We start from the raw sequence: 6,784 nt of genomic DNA on the forward strand, positions 1-6,784 counted from the left end.
GTTCGGTTGATAATGATGATAAGGATCTGCAATTACTGTTAGTATGAGGATGAAGAAATAAAAAAAAAGAAAAATTGTAAGTATTTTTTTTACTATGTTACTTATTCAAATTTTTGGTGTTTTTTTAAGTGAAAAACAAAAAGGTGAGAATATATATATATATATTTTTCTTTTTTTTAATGAGGAAATATGTATATAATTTTTTTTAATAAACATCTATATATGTATTATTTTTTTGAGAAACTATTCAAAATATTTCTTTTTTTTATATATGTGAAAAGCAAAATGAGGAAATATGTATATATATATATATATATATATATATGTCCTTTTTTAGATTTTTTTTTAAAAGGAAAAAAAATAGTTTTTTTTTTTAGAAGAGAAAGGAAAAACCTAATTAAAACAAATCCTTTTTTTTAGGTTCTTTTTTTTATAAAAGGAAGGAAAATTATCCCAGGATTTTTTTTTAAGGAAAGGAAAAAATTAGTTTTTTTAAGGAAATAAAATTAGTTTTTTTTTCTTTTTTTTAAATATATGAGAAGATAAAGAAAAATAAAAAGAAAATTCCTAACTAAAACAAATCAAATCAATCACTTTTCAATCAACTCTAATTCTAAGGTTTAGCCAAACTCAACTAGACCAGCTCCAAACCAAAAACTCCTACAGTGAAAAGATTAAAGTTCTACCCAGGTAGTTAGCCAGGTAAGGATAGTACTAGAGGGTGATCAATGATCAATTAAGTACCTCGTTCCTTGCGGAGCGCATTACGCAACCCCTAAACCTTGCCTTAGACACCAACTAATCTGAGAAAACTTAAACCGGTTCACTTAAGGATTTCTTGTTCCTTATTGAGTTCGATTCCTTAGGGCCAACGTCTAATGAGTTTTATTAGGCTTGGGTTGTGTAGTGAGGAATTAGTGATTTTGGGCTAAGGAAAAGGTGATGAAATCCCCACCTTATCTTGATTATGGGATTTTGCCCTTAAAAATATATTCAAGTGTGTGCCAAACCAAGATGCTCAAATCACTTTGGTGAATTCCTACTAACTATATGAAATGCAACCCTAGAAATTAAAAGCGACTAAAAAGGATGGAAAAGAAAAATCTTTTTTTTTTTAATTAAATCAAAAGTGAGAAGGGGAAAATTGTTTGAGTTTATTATCTTGTTAGTTAATATCTAAGTGAAAGATGGATTTTATTATGGTCAACAAAAATGAAATCTTTTTTTTTAAATCCTAATTGTCTCTAATTGTGAAGCTAGCTAAAGAGGGTGGAATTGAAAACTAGAAAGAAGACTTACCCGAAAGCAATGCTCCAAATTCTTGATCTTCAATCCAAGATTTTCAAGCTCCAAGCGGTTCCTTCACAAGAAAAATACACAAGTTAAAGAATCAAGTTAATAAAATCCTATTTTAGCACCTTCCCCGGCAACGGCGCCAAAAACTTGATGCGGCATAATTATGTACCAAAATTGCAAGTGCACAATTTATCAAGTTATAGTATAAAAAGATATCGATCCCACGAAGAAGGTGATTTTAAGAGATTATTAAACTTGGTTCTTATATTTTGTGCGTGACAATTAGGAATAAAGAATAAGTGTGATTGTATGAGTGGTTGTTTTGATTTATATGCAAGAGGTAATAAATTGAATTTTAGAGGAGAGAAGGAAGAATTAAAGAATAAATGAAATCATAAGGCAAGAAATATGAATTAATAAAATCAAGAAATAAAACCAAAAATGAAAAGAAAATTTAAGAAAGTTAAGATGAAGGATTCAAAAGAGGTAAGAAATCTAGAATATAATCCACTAACCAATTTCAATTACAAAATATAAACTATTCTCTTTTTATCATATTTCAACTTAGATTTATTAAACATAGATTATCAAACCATTTAAGGAAAGTGTAACCTATCAAATTATCATCTAAGTTAAAATTACTATTCATGATAAGAACAACAACATGATAATAATCCTAGAATTCATAAGCATAACCTATCAAACCATTTAAGATAAGCATAGATTATCAAATTCTTCTTCTACAGATTAGTTCTCTAGTTGATTATTCTAAACATGAACATTTTAAATGCAAGAGAATAATTCATACAATACAAAGGAAATCAGACTAGTTTCATACAATTCCAAGATTCTTACAAGAATTAAATTCACATCTTAAGAAATAAAAGTAAGAAGAAAAGGAACTAAATACAAAAATAAAAAGAAAAGAAAAATCTAAACTATGAACAAGAAATAAATCTAATTACAAAGAAAATAAAAATCTAAACTACAAAATAAATTGCAGAAATTAAATGCAAGAAAAATAAATCTACTCTACAAATTAAAGTGCAAAAAGAAATAAAAAGACAAGAAAATAAATCTACACTACAAGCATGAATTTAAATCTAACTAATAAGCAATAATAAAGAAATTACTAAAAAGAAATAAAAGAGAAAAGAAATGCAAACCTTCAAATTGCTCTTCATCTCCATCCTCATCATTCAACAAAGAGGAGAAAGAACAAATGAGAAAAATTATTATTATTAATTGCACTAAAGTTACAATTTTTGGAAGGCCTTCTCAATTAAGAGTAGCCCTCCTCTCCAAAAGGAGTTTACAAAATTTTCACACACTTAACCCCTCACTCTCTACCCCTATTTATAGTAATCTTCAATGAATATGAGCCATTGGATTTGTCTTGAGTCCCAAGCAACAATCTCCACCTTTGAATTTGGTTTTTGTTCTTCTCTAGCCCAATCTTCATTTTATTTTCCAAGGCCCAATCTTCAATTGATTTTCCAAGTTAAATCTGCAGCCCACACATTGATTAGTTTGAGACAAATCCAAAACAAGTCCAGCCTTTGATCAATTGGTTTCATTTAATTTCGGCTCACACATTGATTTTCAAAAGAAGAGCTACAGCAAAGTGAAGTCCGGTCATGAAGCAATCCAATGGCATATGATTCATTTTGATTTTCTTTTTGAAAATCAAAAATCCATTTCTTTGGCCCATTCAAAGGCCAGCTGCAACCGGTCTTCCCATTTCTTTGGCCCATTCAAAGGCCAGCTGCAACCGGTCTTCTTCTATTTTTTTTTTCATTTAATCTTTAGCCTTTGGTTCAAAGAGCTGCGGCCCATTGAGAAAAAAAATCAAAGATGCATGAAATCATCAACCGGCCCATCTTGTACACAAGTCCACAATTCAATTTTAACAACTATATTCTTGCAAGATAGGTATACAATCTATTATGGGCAAGAATATGCAATATACACAAAGAACTCTTGGTACCAAAAAGATTTAGGGACATGACCCCTATCATTTAAGCTCAAAGCCCTTGGGTTATGAACCCATTTGGGCGCATTTAGTGCACAGGTCCGGTCATAGCAATAATTATGCAAATGACCCATTCGATCTTCATTTGATTTTTGAAAAGAAAATCCGGCCCACTTCAAGTTGCAGCAATCAAATTCGGTTTGGTAATCTTTTGCATAAAAGCCTACTTCATTTCAACTATTTGCATCCAAGTCCGCGTTTGATTCCAAGCCTCTACAACCAAGTCCAGTAGTCCAGTTCTATTGGCTTTTTGCTTCAATATGCTTCTAAAATGCTACAAAAATAGAGAAGAGAGATTTTGAGGGGTTTTTACATTTAATAATATTTATTTATATTTCCATTCATTTATGTATAAACTGATCTAAAAACAATTATTAAAGGTATATTTATTCATATAAAATAGATAATGAGGGTATAAAATTGTAATAAAATGTGATTATCAATGACTAACTGTGAAGTTCTTCTCCATGCCCTCGTCTCGACATAGCTGCTGAAAGGGGTCTGAAGTATACTCGCCGCCGTTGTCGGATCGCAACGTCTTGATATTTCTCCCAGTCTGCAGTTCTAATTTCTTCTTCCACTCCACAAATAAATCTAGGACTTTACTCTTATGCTTTATGGTGTATACCCAACAACGTCTAGAATAGTCATCAACAAACGTGACGAACCAATATTGACCACCAAGTGATGCCGTCTTGGTGGGACCCCAAACATCTGTGTGAATGTAGTTTAAGATACCCCTCGTCCTATGAATGGTCATCCCGAACTTCACCTTCATCTTCTTGCTAAGAACACAGTGCTCATATAACTCAATCTTCTCACTCTTGTCTCCCTTCAATAGCCCCTGCTTACACAATATCTGCAGTGACTTTTCACCTGTGTGCCCTAACCTGTAATACCAAAGTCTGCTCATGTCCGCCTCTGAAATAGTCGAAGCAACCTGGCCAATCTTGGTGCTCCCCTTCAGATAGTATAAATTTCAACTGCGAACTCCCTTCATCACCATCAAAGATCCCTTAGTAACCTTTGCTACAGCATCCTCAAAGGTCACCATGAATCCCTTCGCCTCTAAAGCTCCAACTGAAATAAGATTCTTCTTCAGTTGAGGAACGAATCTCACCTCCTTCATCTCATGGACTACTCCATCGTGTATCTAAATCCTCACAGTACCTATCCCACAAATGCTACAGGATTGATCATTTCCCATGATAACAACACCCCCGTCAAGTCTCTCAAACAATGAAAACCAATCTCGCCTAGGAGTCACATGATAAGTAGCGCCAGAATCGAGCATCCAATCCGATACATCCAAATGGTTCACCTCCGGAGTAATCAAAAGAGAAAAGCTTAAATCATCGGAATCATCGCCTTTCGCAACATTCACCTCATTAGCCTTCGGGCCCTTATTCTTGCTATTCTCCTTTTCTTTGACCTCTGGGCAGTCTCTCTTCTAATGTCCCTACTCCTTGCAGAATATACATTGGTTCTTTCCAAGCTGGTGATGACCTCTTGACTTTGACCTCCCTCTATTTCCACCTTTCTGATATGAGCTTCTACCTCTCGTCGATAAGGCCTCTCCTGAAGTACTAACGCGGGAAGTCTCCTTATCCTTCCTCCTCAAATCGTAGTTCGTCAATGCGTTAGTCACTTTACTATAAGTGATAGAAGATCTCCCGTTCAGCAACATAAGCACGAATGTATCATACTCCTCATCCGGTAAGGAGCCCAAAAGAATAATAGCCTTGTACTCATCCGTGATCTTCTCATCCACATTCGCCAAGTCCGACAACAACTTAGTGTAGTTGTTCACATAAGCCGCAAGCGAGGTGCCTCAGGACATCTAGAATCTGAATAACCTATGCAGCAAATATAACCTGTTCTCAATAGTCTTCGTAAGATACTTATTGTTGAGAATTTCTCACATCTTCATCGCAGACGTCACCCCAATCACATCATATTTCAGCTCCTGTTCCAAACAGGACCTGATCACCCCACAAGTGTTCCTATTCATCTTTTCCCATACCGCCTCTTCATATTTAGGTGGCCTCACATCGACCATGATGGTCTCCTCTAAATTTTGAGCATTTAAGCGCATCCTGTACGTCGCTCATCCACAAACCAAAATTAATTTTGCCGTCATATTTTACTACACTAATCCCAAAATTAATTTTGCCGTCATATTTTACTACACTAATCTTAGTGTTCTGAAAACCCACTTGAACTGTGACGATCATCTTGCTGCTTTCACCAACTTCTTCACTCATAATCACAAATTCCAAATTGCAAGGAAAGATCCAAACTTTGAAAGGTACAAGAAATTACCCAACTGAACCCTAGATTGGATTCCAAATAGAACTCCTAACCACACGAGGAAAGCGAGATCTCCAACGACAACTTCGAACCCTAACTCCACCAAAGCCTAGAACTCCAAGAACCAAGCTTTTACACAAGAATATTCCTCCACCTAATCAAAAAACCCTAGATCTGAAATCTGGGCTCTGATACCACTTGTCGCACGCCTATGCAGAAGTGTTGCACGCACACACAACGAACTTGTGATCACGAGAAGAAGAAAGCCACACACTTGCACAAACCAAGCCAACTACGACAAATCAAACCAAACATAGAGATATACGTGGTTCAGCAACTTGCCTACGTCCACGGGGAGAGGATGGAGAGATTTCACTAATTCAAGGAGAGTACAGAGGATTACAATCACACAAGATCCCTCAAACTAACCCTCAACCAAAGATCTCACCTTGCTCATAATATCTCTCTCTCACAATGCTCAAAATATTCCTCAATCTCTTATATAAAACCCTAACAAATCGTTTCCCTATTTATATCAAAACAAAAACCCAAACAGAGTGCAAACAGGAAACCAAACTGTGTAAAAAACCCGTCGTAAGTCGACTTATCAGAGTGCATAAGTCGACTTAGTAGAGAGAAAAAACAGCAACTGGAGCACACTTCGTAAGTCAACTTATCAGGTCTGATAAGTCGACTTGGCAGAGAGAAAAATCATAATTCCAGCGCAGATCGTAAGTCGACTCGTGCACAGACACAAGTCGACTTACCATAAGTCGACTTAGCCATGTGCATGAGTCGACTTATGACAGAGAAACTGGTTTTTTCTGTTTTCTTCCACAATAATCATAATCCACTGAATTACATATGGATTATAATCCATAGTATTCGGTAAATATAGTGGATTATAATTCATTTTTAGCAGAAGATTGTTTGACTAATAGATGGATTGTAATCCATCATTATTGTCATAATGACAAAAAAGAAGATGACTTATAATCATCAAAAAGAGCATGACTTGGAATTTTGTGAAATGATGAGAGTGTATATACATGTCTTTTACTTGGTCAAACATTGTGGTTATAATCCACAAATATGAAAAACTATGTGTGATAGCTTTTAATTTGTATGGATTATAAGCAAAAATAA

The sequence above is a fragment of the Asparagus officinalis genome, unplaced genomic scaffold (genome assembly GCF_001876935.1).
Source record: "Asparagus officinalis unplaced genomic scaffold, Aspof.V1 AsparagusV1_Un103, whole genome shotgun sequence".
Classification (NCBI taxonomy): Eukaryota; Viridiplantae; Streptophyta; class Magnoliopsida; order Asparagales; family Asparagaceae; genus Asparagus; species Asparagus officinalis.